The sequence below is a fragment of the Crinia signifera genome, unplaced genomic scaffold (genome assembly GCF_055691185.1).
Source record: "Crinia signifera unplaced genomic scaffold, ASM5569118v1 HAP2_SCAFFOLD_80, whole genome shotgun sequence".
Lineage (NCBI taxonomy): Eukaryota > Metazoa > Chordata > Amphibia > Anura > Myobatrachidae > Crinia > Crinia signifera.
In genome coordinates this window covers 66,754-84,197 of record NW_028142708.1, presented here as the reverse complement: position 1 = coordinate 84,197, position 17,444 = coordinate 66,754, and the positions used below count along the sequence as shown (strand labels likewise).

The window sequence follows — 17,444 nt, the reverse complement described above, 5'->3', positions numbered from 1 at the left end:
AGATACAGTGGAGAGAGATAAAGTAGCAGCCAATCAGCTCCTAACTGCCATGTTACAGGTTATGTTTGACAAAGCAGTGTAAGGAGCGGGTTGGTTGATACTTTATCTTTCTCCAAGGCTTAGCACAAAGACTCCATAGTGTGTGATACCGTTATACGATTTGGGTACGGGAGACCGACGTTTAGAATGACAGTGGTCACATGACCGAATTCCATCACCTGGGCGGGTAAGTATGTTACGCCCTCCTAACGCTAACCTTTTACCGCAGCCAAACCCTTAGCCTCTCTTCTTGAAGCCTAACCCTCCCCGCCGCAGCCTGACCCTCCCCGGCATACATACGTTTGGGATGGCGGCTGTCGGGATTTCAGACTCTGGATATTTTTTCTGTACTATGCGTATATAGAATTTGTCTTAATCATTCTGTCGGCAGTTTGAGAATGCCGACACGTTGCCTTGTCTCCTCTTTAGCGAAACACCTGATGCCGTTAAGATCACCGCAGGTGCACATGTTCCAATGCAGCCGGTTTCTGTGTCTGCCGCGTGGTCGCGTCATAAATAAAAAGTGCAGCCATGCCGGATTCACTGGGACATTCCGTCCAGACAACAGCTGCATTGTGGCTGTGCTCCAGATATATGGGACGGACTGACACGTGGATGATGTGATGTCCAGCAATGCAGTGGATTCAGGTTTAGGGCAAACACTTTGCCCGTGTTTGAGGCGGCGGAATAACCTGTGTGCTGGGCGACGCTTTTACTGCACTCTGTGTTGCTGCAGGAAATCCCTGTGCGGTATGTGCTGCCATTTGACTGCGTCGGCAACCCCAGGTGCTGCTACCTGCTGGTGTAGTGGAGGAAAGAAAGAAGGAAAGAAGAAAAGACAGAAAGAAAGAAAAATGTGATCAAGTGAAGAAGAAGAAAAGTAAGCTGGCGTGAGCGCCTCCTGCTGGTTGCAGGCTAGAAAAGCAAAAGCCTACAGCACCTGGTATTCCCAGGCGGTCTCCCATCCAAGTACTAACCAGGCCTGACCCTGCTTAGCTTCCGAGATCAGACGAGATCGGGCGTGTTCAGGGTGGTGTGGCCGTAGGCAGAGACCAGCCTCACATTTGCTCCTTTTCTACGTGCCTTCGGGACAGCGCTGGTCTGCTTGTGACTGGAGGCTGTCTCACTGTGGGCAGCTTTGCACAGAGTCCAGGCCGTGGCTGGGGAGGGGGGGTTGCTGGGAGCCAGGAACACACCGAGGACTCGGGCAAGTGTCTGTAATTAGCATTAGTGTTGCAGACAGATTCCTGTGCACTTCAGGTGCTGCTGCTGCTGCTGCTGCTGCTGAAACCTTGCAGACGTGGGCCCACACAAGGCATTGAGGCCCAGAAAAGATGGCTGCACCGTGATTCCCTGACGTTGTGAGGTATGACTTACAGACCCGTCCCACCAACACGTAATATGCTACTTTCTGAAGCCATCACTTTCCAGGGCATTCTGATGGCAGCCATTTTGTGGCCTGTCAGATCCTACTCCGATTAGGCCATTTTTAAAAAAGGGCATAGAAGCGCGCAGCGTCATTTCGCATAAAGTTGATTTAAAAGTAAAAGAGCAGCTGGAGGGGGAACGGTGGTAGCCGATGAGAGACGCCAACGAGCAGCGTGACTCAGAGACTACCAAGAAGGCTGGCTGAGACTTGTGGTTCCACGCAGAAGTGGGGAGCTGTACTTCTGTTTCAGAGAGGAGGTAGCATGCGGACTCAGTACAGTACATTGTTGAAACAGAACCATTTCTATGTCCGCAATCATCCATTGCTGTGGAGTCGACAGAGGGTCTATGTACTGGAGAGAGAGATACAGTGGAGAGAGATAAAGTAGCAGCCAATCAGCTCCTAACTGCCATGTTACAGGTTATGTTTGACAAAGCAGTGTAAGGAGCGGGTTGGTTGATACTTTATCTTTCTCCAAGGCTTAGCACAAAGACTCCATAGTGTGTGATACCGTTATACGATTTGGGTACGGGAGACCGACGTTTAGAATGACAGTGGTCACATGACCGAATTCCATCACCTGGGCGGGTAAGTATGTTACGCCCTCCTAACGCTAACCTTTTACCGCAGCCAAACCCTTAGCCTCTCTTCTTGAAGCCTAACCCTCCCCGCCGCAGCCTGACCCTCCCCGGCATACATACGTTTGGGATGGCGGCTGTCGGGATTTCAGACTCTGGATATTTTTTCTGTACTATGCGTATATAGAATTTGTCTTAATCATTCTGTCGGCAGTTTGAGAATGCCGACACGTTGCCTTGTCTCCTCTTTAGCGAAACACCTGATGCCGTTAAGATCACCGCAGGTGCACATGTTCCAATGCAGCCGGTTTCTGTGTCTGCCGCGTGGTCGCGTCATAAATAAAAAGTGCAGCCATGCCGGATTCACTGGGACATTCCGTCCAGACAACAGCTGCATTGTGGCTGTGCTCCAGATATATGGGACGGACTGACACGTGGATGATGTGATGTCCAGCAATGCAGTGGATTCAGGTTTAGGGCAAACACTTTGCCCGTGTTTGAGGCGGCGGAATAACCTGTGTGCTGGGCGACGCTTTTACTGCACTCTGTGTTGCTGCAGGAAATCCCTGTGCGGCATGTGCTGCCATTTGACTGCGTCGGCAACCCCAGGTGCTGCTACCTGCTGGTGTAGTGGAGGAAAGAAAGAAGGAAAGAAGAAAAGACAGAAAGAAAGAAAAATGTGATCAAGTGAAGAAGAAGAAAAGTAAGCTAGCGTGAGCGCCTCCTGCTGGTTGCAGGCTAGAAAAGCAAAAGCCTACAGCACCTGGTATTCCCAGGCGGTCTCCCATCCAAGTACTAACCAGGCCTGACCCTGCTTAGCTTCCGAGATCAGACGAGATCGGGCGTGTTCAGGGTGGTGTGGCCGTAGGCAGAGACCAGCCTCACATTTGCTCCTTTTCTACGTGCCTTCGGGACAGCGCTGGTCTGCTTGTGACTGGAGGCTGTCTCACTGTGGGCAGCTTTGCACAGAGTCCAGGCCGTGGCTGGGGAGGGGGGGTTGCTGGGAGCCAGGAACACACCGAGGCAGGGGCGTAACTACCATAGGTGCAAGGGGTGCAGCTGCTATGGGGCCCAGAGCTGAAGGGGGCCCATCTTTGCTGTCAAACTAATATGTTTTGCATACATTTATCACCATCAGTTGATATATAGGGGGCCCTTACAAACTTTTGCTATGGGGCCCACGAATATCTAGTTACGCCTCTGCACCGAGGACTCGGGCAAGTGTCTGTAATTAGCATTAGTGTTGCAGACAGATTCCTGTGCACTTCAGGTGCTGCTGCTGCTGCTGCTGCTGAAACCTTGCAGACGAGGGCCCACACAAGGCATTGAGGCCCAGAAAAGATGGCTGCACCGTGATTCCCTGACGTTGTGAGGTATGACTTACAGACCCGTCCCACCAACACGTAATATGCTACTTTCTGAAGCCATCACTTTCCAGGGCATTCTGATGGCAGCCATTTTGTGGCCTGTCAGATCCTACTCCGATTAGGCCATTTTTAAAAAAGGGCATAGAAGCGCGCAGCGTCATTTCGCATAAAGTTGATTTAAAAGTAAAAGAGCAGCTGGAGGGGGAACGGTGGTAGCCGATGAGAGACGCCAACGAGCAGCGTGACTCAGAGACTACCAAGAAGGCTGGCTGAGACTTGTGGTTCCACGCAGAAGTGGGGAGCTGTACTTCTGTTTCAGAGAGGAGGTAGCATGCGGACTCAGTACAGTACATTGTTGAAACAGAACCATTTCTATGTCCGCAATCATCCATTGCTGTGGAGTCGACAGAGGGTCTATGTACTGGAGAGAGAGATACAGTGGAGAGAGATAAAGTAGCAGCCAATCAGCTCCTAACTGCCATGTTACAGGTTATGTTTGACAAAGCAGTGTAAGGAGCGGGTTGGTTGATACTTTATCTTTCTCCAAGGCTTAGCACAAAGACTCCATAGTGTGTGATACCGTTATACGATTTGGGTACGGGAGACCGACGTTTAGAATGACAGTGGTCACATGACCGAATTCCATCACCTGGGCGGGTAAGTATGTTACGCCCTCCTAACGCTAACCTTTTACCGCAGCCAAACCCTTAGCCTCTCTTCTTGAAGCCTAACCCTCCCCGCCGCAGCCTGACCCTCCCCGGCATACATACGTTTGGGATGGCGGCTGTCGGGATTTCAGACTCTGGATATTTTTTCTGTACTATGCGTATATAGAATTTGTCTTAATCATTCTGTCGGCAGTTTGAGAATGCCGACACGTTGCCTTGTCTCCTCTTTAGCGAAACACCTGATGCCGTTAAGATCACCGCAGGTGCACATGTTCCAATGCAGCCGGTTTCTGTGTCTGCCGCGTGGTCGCGTCATAAATAAAAAGTGCAGCCATGCCGGATTCACTGGGACATTCCGTCCAGACAACAGCTGCATTGTGGCTGTGCTCCAGATATATGGGACGGACTGACACGTGGATGATGTGATGTCCAGCAATGCAGTGGATTCAGGTTTAGGGCAAACACTTTGCCCGTGTTTGAGGCGGCGGAATAACCTGTGTGCTGGGCGACGCTTTTACTGCACTCTGTGTTGCTGCAGGAAATCCCTGTGCGGTATGTGCTGCCATTTGACTGCGTCGGCAACCCCAGGTGCTGCTACCTGCTGGTGTAGTGGAGGAAAGAAAGAAGGAAAGAAGAAAAGACAGAAAGAAAGAAAAATGTGATCAAGTGAAGAAGACGAAAAGTAAGCTGGCGTGAGCGCCTCCTGCTGGTTGCAGGCTAGAAAAGCAAAAGCCTACAGCACCTGGTATTCCCAGGCGGTCTCCCATCCAAGTACTAACCAGGCCTGACCCTGCTTAGCTTCCGAGATCAGACGAGATCGGGCGTGTTCAGGGTGGTGTGGCCGTAGGCAGAGACCAGCCTTACATTTGCTCCTTTTCTACGTGCCTTCGGGACAGCGCTGGTCTGCTTGTGACTGGAGGCTGTCTCACTGTGGGCAGCTTTGCACAGAGTCCAGGCCTAACCTTTTACCGCAGCCAAACCCTTAGCCTCTCTTCTTGAAGCCTAACCCTCCCCGCCGCAGCCTGACCCTCCCCGGCATACATACGTTTGGGATGGCGGCTGTCGGGATTTCAGACTCTGGATATTTTTTCTGTACTATGCGTATATAGAATTTGTCTTAATCATTCTGTCGGCAGTTTGAGAATGCCGACACGTTGCCTTGTCTCCTCTTTAGCGAAACACCTGATGCCGTTAAGATCACCGCAGGTGCACATGTTCCAATGCAGCCGGTTTCTGTGTCTGCCGCGTGGTCGCGTCATAAATAAAAAGTGCAGCCATGCCGGATTCACTGGGACATTCCGTCCAGACAACAGCTGCATTGTGGCTGTGCTCCAGATATATGGGACGGACTGACACGTGGATGATGTGATGTCCAGCAATGCAGTGGATTCAGGTTTAGGGCAAACACTTTGCCCGTGTTTGAGGCGGCGGAATAACCTGTGTGCTGGGCGACGCTTTTACTGCACTCTGTGTTGCTGCAGGAAATCCCTGTGCGGCATGTGCTGCCATTTGACTGCGTCGGCAACCCCAGGTGCTGCTACCTGCTGGTGTAGTGGAGGAAAGAAAGAAGGAAAGAAGAAAAGACAGAAAGAAAGAAAAATGTGATCAAGTGAAGAAGAAGAAAAGTAAGCTGGCGTGAGCGCCTCCTGCTGGTTGCAGGCTAGAAAAGCAAAAGCCTACAGCACCTGGTATTCCCAGGCGGTCTCCCATCCAAGTACTAACCAGGCCTGACCCTGCTTAGCTTCCGAGATCAGACGAGATCGGGCGTGTTCAGGGTGGTGTGGCCGTAGGCAGAGACCAGCCTCACATTTGCTCCTTTTCTACGTGCCTTCGGGACAGCGCTGGTCTGCTTGTGACTGGAGGCTGTCTCACTGTGGGCAGCTTTGCACAGAGTCCAGGCCTAACCTTTTACCGCAGCCAAACCCTTAGCCTCTCTTCTTGAAGCCTAACCCTCCCCGCCGCAGCCTGACCCTCCCCGGCATACATACGTTTGGGATGGCGGCTGTCGGGATTTCAGACTCTGGATATTTTTTCTGTACTATGCGTATATAGAATTTGTCTTAATCATTCTGTCGGCAGTTTGAGAATGCCGACACGTTGCCTTGTCTCCTCTTTAGCGAAACACCTGATGCCGTTAAGATCACCGCAGGTGCACATGTTCCAATGCAGCCGGTTTCTGTGTCTGCCGCGTGGTCGCGTCATAAATAAAAAGTGCAGCCATGCCGGATTCACTGGGACATTCCGTCCAGACAACAGCTGCATTGTGGCTGTGCTCCAGATATATGGGACGGACTGACACGTGGATGATGTGATGTCCAGCAATGCAGTGGATTCAGGTTTAGGGCAAACACTTTGCCCGTGTTTGAGGCGGCGGAATAACCTGTGTGCTGGGCGACGCTTTTACTGCACTCTGTGTTGCTGCAGGAAATCCCTGTGCGGTATGTGCTGCCATTTGACTGCGTCGGCAACCCCAGGTGCTGCTACCTGCTGGTGTAGTGGAGGAAAGAAAGAAGGAAAGAAGAAAAGACAGAAAGAAAGAAAAATGTGATCAAGTGAAGAAGAAGAAAAGTAAGCTGGCGTGAGCGCCTCCTGCTGGTTGCAGGCTAGAAAAGCAAAAGCCTACAGCACCTGGTATTCCCAGGCGGTCTCCCATCCAAGTACTAACCAGGCCTGACCCTGCTTAGCTTCCGAGATCAGACGAGATCGGGCGTGTTCAGGGTGGTGTGGCCGTAGGCAGAGACCAGCCTCACATTTGCTCCTTTTCTACGTGCCTTCGGGACAGCGCTGGTCTGCTTGTGACTGGAGGCTGTCTCACTGTGGGCAGCTTTGCACAGAGTCCAGGCCGTGGCTGGGGAGGGGGGGTTGCTGGGAGCCAGGAACACACCGAGGACTCGGGCAAGTGTCTGTAATTAGCATTAGTGTTGCAGACAGATTCCTGTGCACTTCAGGTGCTGCTGCTGCTGCTGCTGCTGCTGAAACCTTGCAGACGTGGGCCCACACAAGGCATTGAGGCCCAGAAAAGATGGCTGCACCGTGATTCCCTGACGTTGTGAGGTATGACTTACAGACCCGTCCCACCAACACGTAATATGCTACTTTCTGAAGCCATCACTTTCCAGGGCATTCTGATGGCAGCCATTTTGTGGCCTGTCAGATCCTACTCCGATTAGGCCATTTTTAAAAAAGGGCATAGAAGCGCGTAGCGTCATTTCGCATAAAGTTGATTTAAAAGTAAAAGAGCAGCTGGAGGGGGAACGGTGGTAGCCGATGAGAGACGCCAACGAGCAGCGTGACTCAGAGACTACCAAGAAGGCTGGCTGAGACTTGTGGTTCCACGCAGAAGTGGGGAGCTGTACTTCTGTTTCAGAGAGGAGGTAGCATGCGGACTCAGTACAGTACATTGGTGAAACAGAACCATTTCTATGTCCGCAATCATCCATTGCTGTGGAGTCGACAGAGGGTCTATGTACTGGAGAGAGAGATACAGTGGAGAGAGATAAAGTAGCAGCCAATCAGCTCCTAACTGCCATGTTACAGGTTATGTTTGACAAAGCAGTGTAAGGAGCGGGTTGGTTGATACTTTATCTTTCTCCAAGGCTTAGCACAAAGACTCCATAGTGTGTGATACCGTTATACGATTTGGGTACGGGAGACCGACGTTTAGAATGACAGTGGTCACATGACCGAATTCCATCACCTGGGCGGGTAAGTATGTTACGCCCTCCTAACGCTAACCTTTTACCGCAGCCAAACCCTTAGCCTCTCTTCTTGAAGCCTAACCCTCCCCGCCGCAGCCTGACCCTCCCCGGCATACATACGTTTGGGATGGCGGCTGTCGGGATTTCAGACTCTGGATATTTTTTCTGTACTATGCGTATATAGAATTTGTCTTAATCATTCTGTCGGCAGTTTGAGAATGCCGACACGTTGCCTTGTCTCCTCTTTAGCGAAACACCTGATGCCGTTAAGATCACCGCAGGTGCACATGTTCCAATGCAGCCGGTTTCTGTGTCTGCCGCGTGGTCGCGTCATAAATAAAAAGTGCAGCCATGCCGGATTCACTGGGACATTCCGTCCAGACAACAGCTGCATTGTGGCTGTGCTCCAGATATATGGGACGGACTGACACGTGGATGATGTGATGTCCAGCAATGCAGTGGATTCAGGTTTAGGGCAAACACTTTGCCCGTGTTTGAGGCGGCGGAATAACCTGTGTGCTGGGCGACGCTTTTACTGCACTCTGTGTTGCTGCAGGAAATCCCTGTGCGGTATGTGCTGCCATTTGACTGCGTCGGCAACCCCAGGTGCTGCTACCTGCTGGTGTAGTGGAGGAAAGAAAGAAGGAAAGAAGAAAAGACAGAAAGAAAGAAAAATGTGATCAAGTGAAGAAGAAGAAAAGTAAGCTGGCGTGAGCGCCTCCTGCTGGTTGCAGGCTAGAAAAGCAAAAGCCTACAGCACCTGGTATTCCCAGGCGGTCTCCCATCCAAGTACTAACCAGGCCTGACCCTGCTTAGCTTCCGAGATCAGACGAGATCGGGCGTGTTCAGGGTGGTGTGGCCGTAGGCAGAGACCAGCCTCACATTTGCTCCTTTTCTACGTGCCTTCGGGACAGCGCTGGTCTGCTTGTGACTGGAGGCTGTCTCACTGTGGGCAGCTTTGCACAGAGTCCAGGCCTAACCTTTTACCGCAGCCAAACCCTTAGCCTCTCTTCTTGAAGCCTTACCCTCCCCGCCGCAGCCTGACCCTCCCCGGCATACATACGTTTGGGATGGCGGCTGTCGGGATTTCAGACTCTGGATATTTTTTCTGTACTATGCGTATATAGAATTTGTCTTAATCATTCTGTCGGCAGTTTGAGAATGCCGACACGTTGCCTTGTCTCCTCTTTAGCGAAACACCTGATGCCGTTAAGATCACCGCAGGTGCACATGTTCCAATGCAGCCGGTTTCTGTGTCTGCCGCGTGGTCGCGTCATAAATAAAAAGTGCAGCCATGCCGGATTCACTGGGACATTCCGTCCAGACAACAGCTGCATTGTGGCTGTGCTCCAGATATATGGGACGGACTGACACGTGGATGATGTGATGTCCAGCAATGCAGTGGATTCAGGTTTAGGGCAAACACTTTGCCCGTGTTTGAGGCGGCGGAATAACCTGTGTGCTGGGCGACGCTTTTACTGCACTCTGTGTTGCTGCAGGAAATCCCTGTGCGGCATGTGCTGCCATTTGACTGCGTCGGCAACCCCAGGTGCTGCTACCTGCTGGTGTAGTGGAGGAAAGAAAGAAGGAAAGAAGAAAAGACAGAAAGAAAGAAAAATGTGATCAAGTGAAGAAGAAGAAAAGTAAGCTGGCGTGAGCGCCTCCTGCTGGTTGCAGGCTAGAAAAGCAAAAGCCTACAGCACCTGGTATTCCCAGGCGGTCTCCCATCCAAGTACTAACCAGGCCTGACCCTGCTTAGCTTCCGAGATCAGACGAGATCGGGCGTGTTCAGGGTGGTGTGGCCGTAGGCAGAGACCAGCCTCACATTTGCTCCTTTTCTACATGCCTTCGGGACAGCGCTGGTCTGCTTGTGACTGGAGGCTGTCTCACTGTGGGCAGCTTTGCACAGAGTCCAGGCCGTGGCTGGGGAGGGGGGGTTGCTGGGAGCCAGGAACACACCGAGGACTCGGGCAAGTGTCTGTAATTAGCATTAGTGTTGCAGACAGATTCCTGTGCACTTCAGGTGCTGCTGCTGCTGCTGCTGCTGCTGCTGAAACCTTGCAGACGTGGGCCCACACAAGGCATTGAGGCCCAGAAAAGATGGCTGCACCGTGATTCCCTGACGTTGTGAGGTATGACTTACAGACCCGTCCCACCAACACGTAATATGCTACTTTCTGAAGCCATCACTTTCCAGGGCATTCTGATGGCAGCCATTTTGTGGCCTGTCAGATCCTACTCCGATTAGGCCATTTTTAAAAAAGGGCATAGAAGCGCGCAGCGTCATTTCGCATAAAGTTGATTTAAAAGTAAAAGAGCAGCTGGAGGGGGAACGGTGGTAGCCGATGAGAGACGCCAACGAGCAGCGTGACTCAGAGACTACCAAGAAGGCTGGCTGAGACTTGTGGTTCCACGCAGAAGTGGGGAGCTGTACTTCTGTTTCAGAGAGGAGGTAGCATGCGGACTCAGTACAGTACATTGGTGAAACAGAACCATTTCTATGTCCGCAATCATCCATTGCTGTGGAGTCGACAGAGGGTCTATGTACTGGAGAGAGAGATACAGTGGAGAGAGATAAAGTAGCAGCCAATCAGCTCCTAACTGCCATGTTACAGGTTATGTTTGACAAAGCAGTGTAAGGAGCGGGTTGGTTGATACTTTATCTTTCTCCAAGGCTTAGCACAAAGACTCCATAGTGTGTGATACCGTTATACGATTTGGGTACGGGAGACCGACGTTTAGAATGACAGTGGTCACATGACCGAATTCCATCACCTGGGCGGGTAAGTATGTTACGCCCTCCTAACGCTAACCTTTTACCGCAGCCAAACCCTTAGCCTCTCTTCTTGAAGCCTAACCCTCCCCGCCGCAGCCTGACCCTCCCCGGCATACATACGTTTGGGATGGCGGCTGTCGGGATTTCAGACTCTGGATATTTTTTCTGTACTATGCGTATATAGAATTTGTCTTAATCATTCTGTCGGCAGTTTGAGAATGCCGACACGTTGCCTTGTCTCCTCTTTAGCGAAACACCTGATGCCGTTAAGATCACCGCAGGTGCACATGTTCCAATGCAGCCGGTTTCTGTGTCTGCCGCGTGGTCGCGTCATAAATAAAAAGTGCAGCCATGCCGGATTCACTGGGACATTCCGTCCAGACAACAGCTGCATTGTGGCTGTGCTCCAGATATATGGGACGGACTGACACGTGGATGATGTGATGTCCAGCAATGCAGTGGATTCAGGTTTAGGGCAAACACTTTGCCCGTGTTTGAGGCGGCGGAATAACCTGTGTGCTGGGCGACGCTTTTACTGCACTCTGTGTTGCTGCAGGAAATCCCTGTGCGGCATGTGCTGCCATTTGACTGCGTCGGCAACCCCAGGTGCTGCTACCTGCTGGTGTAGTGGAGGAAAGAAAGAAGGAAAGAAGAAAAGACAGAAAGAAAGAAAAATGTGATCAAGTGAAGAAGAAGAAAAGTAAGCTGGCGTGAGCGCCTCCTGCTGGTTGCAGGCTAGAAAAGCAAAAGCCTACAGCACCTGGTATTCCCAGGCGGTCTCCCATCCAAGTACTAACCAGGCCTGACCCTGCTTAGCTTCCGAGATCAGACGAGATCGGGCGTGTTCAGGGTGGTGTGGCCGTAGGCAGAGACCAGCCTCACATTTGCTCCTTTTCTACGTGCCTTCGGGACAGCGCTGGTCTGCTTGTGACTGGAGGCTGTCTCACTGTGGGCAGCTTTGCACAGAGTCCAGGCCGTGGCTGGGGAGGGGGGGTTGCTGGGAGCCAGGAACACACCGAGGCAGGGGCGTAACTACCATAGGTGCAAGGGGTGCAGCTGCTATGGGGCCCAGAGCTGAAGGGGGCCCATCTTTGCTGTCAAACTAATATGTTTTGCATACATTTATCACCATCAGTTGATATATAGGGGGCCCTTACAAACTTTTGCTATGGGGCCCACGAATATCTAGTTACGCCTCTGCACCGAGGACTCGGGCAAGTGTCTGTAATTAGCATTAGTGTTGCAGACAGATTCCTGTGCACTTCAGGTGCTGCTGCTGCTGCTGCTGCTGCTGAAACCTTGCAGACGAGGGCCCACACAAGGCATTGAGGCCCAGAAAAGATGGCTGCACCGTGATTCCCTGACGTTGTGAGGTATGACTTACAGACCCGTCCCACCAACACGTAATATGCTACTTTCTGAAGCCATCACTTTCCAGGGCATTCTGATGGCAGCCATTTTGTGGCCTGTCAGATCCTACTCCGATTAGGCCATTTTTAAAAAAGGGCATAGAAGCGCGCAGCGTCATTTCGCATAAAGTTGATTTAAAAGTAAAAGAGCAGCTGGAGGGGGAACGGTGGTAGCCGATGAGAGACGCCAACGAGCAGCGTGACTCAGAGACTACCAAGAAGGCTGGCTGAGACTTGTGGTTCCACGCAGAAGTGGGGAGCTGTACTTCTGTTTCAGAGAGGAGGTAGCATGCGGACTCAGTACAGTACATTGTTGAAACAGAACCATTTCTATGTCCGCAATCATCCATTGCTGTGGAGTCGACAGAGGGTCTATGTACTGGAGAGAGAGATACAGTGGAGAGAGATAAAGTAGCAGCCAATCAGCTCCTAACTGCCATGTTACAGGTTATGTTTGACAAAGCAGTGTAAGGAGCGGGTTGGTTGATACTTTATCTTTCTCCAAGGCTTAGCACAAAGACTCCATAGTGTGTGATACCGTTATACGATTTGGGTACGGGAGACCGACGTTTAGAATGACAGTGGTCACATGACCGAATTCCATCACCTGGGCGGGTAAGTATGTTACGCCCTCCTAACGCTAACCTTTTACCGCAGCCAAACCCTTAGCCTCTCTTCTTGAAGCCTAACCCTCCCCGCCGCAGCCTGACCCTCCCCGGCATACATACGTTTGGGATGGCGGCTGTCGGGATTTCAGACTCTGGATATTTTTTCTGTACTATGCGTATATAGAATTTGTCTTAATCATTCTGTCGGCAGTTTGAGAATGCCGACACGTTGCCTTGTCTCCTCTTTAGCGAAACACCTGATGCCGTTAAGATCACCGCAGGTGCACATGTTCCAATGCAGCCGGTTTCTGTGTCTGCCGCGTGGTCGCGTCATAAATAAAAAGTGCAGCCATGCCGGATTCACTGGGACATTCCGTCCAGACAACAGCTGCATTGTGGCTGTGCTCCAGATATATGGGACGGACTGACACGTGGATGATGTGATGTCCAGCAATGCAGTGGATTCAGGTTTAGGGCAAACACTTTGCCCGTGTTTGAGGCGGCGGAATAACCTGTGTGCTGGGCGACGCTTTTACTGCACTCTGTGTTGCTGCAGGAAATCCCTGTGCGGTATGTGCTGCCATTTGACTGCGTCGGCAACCCCAGGTGCTGCTACCTGCTGGTGTAGTGGAGGAAAGAAAGAAGGAAAGAAGAAAAGACAGAAAGAAAGAAAAATGTGATCAAGTGAAGAAGAAGAAAAGTAAGCTGGCGTGAGCGCCTCCTGCTGGTTGCAGGCTAGAAAAGCAAAAGCCTACAGCACCTGGTATTCCCAGGCGGTCTCCCATCCAAGTACTAACCAGGCCTGACCCTGCTTAGCTTCCGAGATCAGACGAGATCGGGCGTGTTCAGGGTGGTGTGGCCGTAGGCAGAGACCAGCCTCACATTTGCTCCTTTTCTACGTGCCTTCGGGACAGCGCTGGTCTGCTTGTGACTGGAGGCTGTCTCACTGTGGGCAGCTTTGCACAGAGTCCAGGCCTAACCTTTTACCGCAGCCAAACCCTTAGCCTCTCTTCTTGAAGCCTAACCCTCCCCGCCGCAGCCTGACCCTCCCCGGCATACATACGTTTGGGATGGCGGCTGTCGGGATTTCAGACTCTGGATATTTTTTCTGTACTATGCGTATATAGAATTTGTCTTAATCATTCTGTCGGCAGTTTGAGAATGCCGACACGTTGCCTTGTCTCCTCTTTAGCGAAACACCTGATGCCGTTACGATCACCGCAGGTGCACATGTTCCAATGCAGCCGGTTTCTGTGTCTGCCGCGTGGTCGCGTCATAAATAAAAAGTGCAGCCATGCCGGATTCACTGGGACATTCCGTCCAGACAACAGCTGCATTGTGGCTGTGCTCCAGATATATGGGACGGACTGACACGTGGATGATGTGATGTCCAGCAATGCAGTGGATTCAGGTTTAGGGCAAACACTTTGCCCGTGTTTGAGGCGGCGGAATAACCTGTGTGCTGGGCGACGCTTTTACTGCACTCTGTGTTGCTGCAGGAAATCCCTGTGCGGCATGTGCTGCCATTTGACTGCGTCGGCAACCCCAGGTGCTGCTACCTGCTGGTGTAGTGGAGGAAAGAAAGAAGGAAAGAAGAAAAGACAGAAAGAAAGAAAAATGTGATCAAGTGAAGAAGAAGAAAAGTAAGCTGGCGTGAGCGCCTCCTGCTGGTTGCAGGCTAGAAAAGCAAAAGCCTACAGCACCTGGTATTCCCAGGCGGTCTCCCATCCAAGTACTAACCAGGCCTGACCCTGCTTAGCTTCCGAGATCAGACGAGATCGGGCGTGTTCAGGGTGGTGTGGCCGTAGGCAGAGACCAGCCTCACATTTGCTCCTTTTCTACGTGCCTTCGGGACAGCGCTGGTCTGCTTGTGACTGGAGGCTGTCTCACTGTGGGCAGCTTTGCACAGAGTCCAGGCCGTGGCTGGGGAGGGGGGGTTGCTGGGCGCCAGGAACACACCGAGGACTCGGGCAAGTGTCTGTAATTAGCATTAGTGTTGCAGACAGATTCCTGTGCACTTCAGGTGCTGCTGCTGCTGCTGCTGCTGCTGCTGAAACCTTGCAGACGTGGGCCCACACAAGGCATTGAGGCCCAGAAAAGATGGCTGCACCGTGATTCCCTGACGTTGTGAGGTATGACTTACAGACCCGTCCCACCAACACGTAATATGCTACTTTCTGAAGCCATCACTTTCCAGGGCATTCTGATGGCAGCCATTTTGTGGCCTGTCAGATCCTACTCCGATTAGGCCATTTTTAAAAAAGGGCATAGAAGCGCGCAGCGTCATTTCGCATAAAGTTGATTTAAAAGTAAAAGAGCAGCTGGAGGGGGAACGGTGGTAGCCGATGAGAGACGCCAACGAGCAGCGTGACTCAGAGACTACCAAGAAGGCTGGCTGAGACTTGTGGTTCCACGCAGAAGTGGGGAGCTGTACTTCTGTTTCAGAGAGGAGGTAGCATGCGGACTCAGTACAGTACATTGGTGAAACAGAACCATTTCTATGTCCGCAATCATCCATTGCTGTGGAGTCGACAGAGGGTCTATGTACTGGAGAGAGAGATACAGTGGAGAGAGATAAAGTAGCAGCCAATCAGCTCCTAACTGCCATGTTACAGGTTATGTTTGACAAAGCAGTGTAAGGAGCGGGTTGGTTGATACTTTATCTTTCTCCAAGGCTTAGCACAAAGACTCCATAGTGTGTGATACCGTTATACGATTTGGGTACGGGAGACCGACGTTTAGAATGACAGTGGTCACATGACCGAATTCCATCACCTGGGCGGGTAAGTATGTTACGCCCTCCTAACGCTAACCTTTTACCGCAGCCAAACCCTTAGCCTCTCTTCTTGAAGCCTAACCCTCCCCGCCGCAGCCTGACCCTCCCCGGCATACATACGTTTGGGATGGCGGCTGTCGGGATTTCAGACTCTGGATATTTTTTCTGTACTATGCGTATATAGAATTTGTCTTAATCATTCTGTCGGCAGTTTGAGAATGCCGACACGTTGCCTTGTCTCCTCTTTAGCGAAACACCTGATGCCGTTAAGATCACCGCAGGTGCACATGTTCCAATGCAGCCGGTTTCTGTGTCTGCCGCGTGGTCGCGTCATAAATAAAAAGTGCAGCCATGCCGGATTCACTGGGACATTCCGTCCAGACAACAGCTGCATTGTGGCTGTGCTCCAGATATATGGGACGGACTGACACGTGGATGATGTGATGTCCAGCAATGCAGTGGATTCAGGTTTAGGGCAAACACTTTGCCCGTGTTTGAGGCGGCGGAATAACCTGTGTGCTGGGCGACGCTTTTACTGCACTCTGTGTTGCTGCAGGAAATCCCTGTGCGGCATGTGCTGCCATTTGACTGCGTCGGCAACCCCAGGTGCTGCTACCTGCTGGTGTAGTGGAGGAAAGAAAGAAGGAAAGAAGAAAAGACAGAAAGAAAGAAAAATGTGATCAAGTGAAGAAGAAGAAAAGTAAGCTGGCGTGAGCGCCTCCTGCTGGTTGCAGGCTAGAAAAGCAAAAGCCTACAGCACCTGGTATTCCCAGGCGGTCTCCCATCCAAGTACTAACCAGGCCTGACCCTGCTTAGCTTCCGAGATCAGACGAGATCGGGCGTGTTCAGGGTGGTGTGGCCGTAGGCAGAGACAAGCCTCACATTTGCTCCTTTTCTACGTGCCTTCGGGACAGCGCTGGTCTGCTTGTGACTGGAGGCTGTCTCACTGTGGGCAGCTTTGCACAGAGTCCAGGCCGTGGCTGGGGAGGGGGGGTTGCTGGGAGCCAGGAACACACCGAGGCAGGGGCGTAACTACCATAGGTGCAAGGGGTGCAGCTGCTATGGGGCCCAGAGCTGAAGGGGGCCCATCTTTGCTGTCAAACTAATATGTTTTGCATACATTTATCACCATCAGTTGATATATAGGGGGCCCTTACAAACTTTTGCTATGGGGCCCACGAATATCTAGTTACGCCTCTGCACCGAGGACTCGGGCAAGTGTCTGTAATTAGCATTAGTGTTGCAGACAGATTCCTGTGCACTTCAGGTGCTGCTGCTGCTGCTGCTGCTGAAACCTTGCAGACGAGGGCCCACACAAGGCATTGAGGCCCAGAAAAGATGGCTGCACCGTGATTCCCTGACGTTGTGAGGTATGACTTACAGACCCGTCCCACCAACACGTAATATGCTACTTTCTGAAGCCATCACTTTCCAGGGCATTCTGATGGCAGCCATTTTGTGGCCTGTCAGATCCTACTCCGATTAGGCCATTTTTAAAAAAGGGCATAGAAGCGCGCAGCGTCATTTCGCATAAAGTTGATTTAAAAGTAAAAGAGCAGCTGGAGGGGGAACGGTGGTAGCCGATGAGAGACGCCAACGAGCAGCGTGACTCAGAGACTACCAAGAAGGCTGGCTGAGACTTGTGGTTCCACGCAGAAGTGGGGAGCTGTACTTCTGTTTCAGAGAGGAGGTAGCATGCGGACTCAGTACAGTACATTGTTGAAACAGAACCATTTCTATGTCCGCAATCATCCATTGCTGTAGAGTCGACAGAGGGTCTATGTACTGGAGAGAGAGATACAGTGGAGAGAGATAAAGTAGCAGCCAATCAGCTCCTAACTGCCATGTTACAGGTTATGTTTGACAAAGCAGTGTAAGGAGCGGGTTGGTTGATACTTTATCTTTCTCCAAGGCTTAGCACAAAGACTCCATAGTGTGTGATACCGTTATACGATTTGGGTACGGGAGACCGACGTTTAGAATGACAGTGGTCACATGACCGAATTCCATCACCTGGGCGGGTAAGTATGTTACGCCCTCCTAACGCTAACCTTTTACCGCAGCCAAACCCTTAGCCTCTCTTCTTGAAGCCTAAC

At 51.6% G+C, this 17,444-nt stretch overlaps 11 non-coding genes across 11 annotated transcripts; all 11 read right to left on the bottom strand.

Annotated features, from left to right (window-relative positions):
- Positions 1 to 967: 967 nt before the first annotated feature.
- Positions 968 to 1,086, bottom strand: LOC146056529 (5S ribosomal RNA). Its single transcript, XR_014469314.1, has one exon. It is a non-coding gene; the product is annotated as a 5S ribosomal RNA (ribosomal RNA).
- Positions 1,087 to 2,797: 1,711 nt separating this feature from the next.
- On the bottom strand, positions 2,798 to 2,916 carry LOC146056527 (5S ribosomal RNA). Its single transcript, XR_014469313.1, has one exon. It is a non-coding gene; the product is annotated as a 5S ribosomal RNA (ribosomal RNA).
- A 1,895-nt stretch (positions 2,917 to 4,811) lies between these two features.
- Positions 4,812 to 4,930, bottom strand: LOC146056526 (5S ribosomal RNA). The gene has a single exon (XR_014469312.1). It is a non-coding gene; the product is annotated as a 5S ribosomal RNA (ribosomal RNA).
- Positions 4,931 to 5,754: 824 nt separating this feature from the next.
- LOC146056525 (5S ribosomal RNA) lies at positions 5,755 to 5,873 on the bottom strand. The gene has a single exon (XR_014469311.1). It is a non-coding gene; the product is annotated as a 5S ribosomal RNA (ribosomal RNA).
- An 824-nt stretch (positions 5,874 to 6,697) lies between these two features.
- On the bottom strand, positions 6,698 to 6,816 carry LOC146056523 (5S ribosomal RNA). The gene has a single exon (XR_014469309.1). It is a non-coding gene; the product is annotated as a 5S ribosomal RNA (ribosomal RNA).
- Positions 6,817 to 8,527: 1,711 nt separating this feature from the next.
- On the bottom strand, positions 8,528 to 8,646 carry LOC146056522 (5S ribosomal RNA). The gene has a single exon (XR_014469308.1). It is a non-coding gene; the product is annotated as a 5S ribosomal RNA (ribosomal RNA).
- Positions 8,647 to 9,470: 824 nt separating this feature from the next.
- On the bottom strand, positions 9,471 to 9,589 carry LOC146056521 (5S ribosomal RNA). Its single transcript, XR_014469307.1, has one exon. It is a non-coding gene; the product is annotated as a 5S ribosomal RNA (ribosomal RNA).
- A 1,714-nt stretch (positions 9,590 to 11,303) lies between these two features.
- LOC146056520 (5S ribosomal RNA) lies at positions 11,304 to 11,422 on the bottom strand. The gene has a single exon (XR_014469306.1). It is a non-coding gene; the product is annotated as a 5S ribosomal RNA (ribosomal RNA).
- A 1,898-nt stretch (positions 11,423 to 13,320) lies between these two features.
- LOC146056519 (5S ribosomal RNA) lies at positions 13,321 to 13,439 on the bottom strand. Its single transcript, XR_014469305.1, has one exon. It is a non-coding gene; the product is annotated as a 5S ribosomal RNA (ribosomal RNA).
- An 824-nt stretch (positions 13,440 to 14,263) lies between these two features.
- Positions 14,264 to 14,382, bottom strand: LOC146056518 (5S ribosomal RNA). The gene has a single exon (XR_014469304.1). It is a non-coding gene; the product is annotated as a 5S ribosomal RNA (ribosomal RNA).
- Positions 14,383 to 16,096: 1,714 nt separating this feature from the next.
- LOC146056516 (5S ribosomal RNA) lies at positions 16,097 to 16,215 on the bottom strand. The gene has a single exon (XR_014469303.1). It is a non-coding gene; the product is annotated as a 5S ribosomal RNA (ribosomal RNA).
- Between the last annotated feature and the right edge of the window lie 1,229 nt (positions 16,216 to 17,444).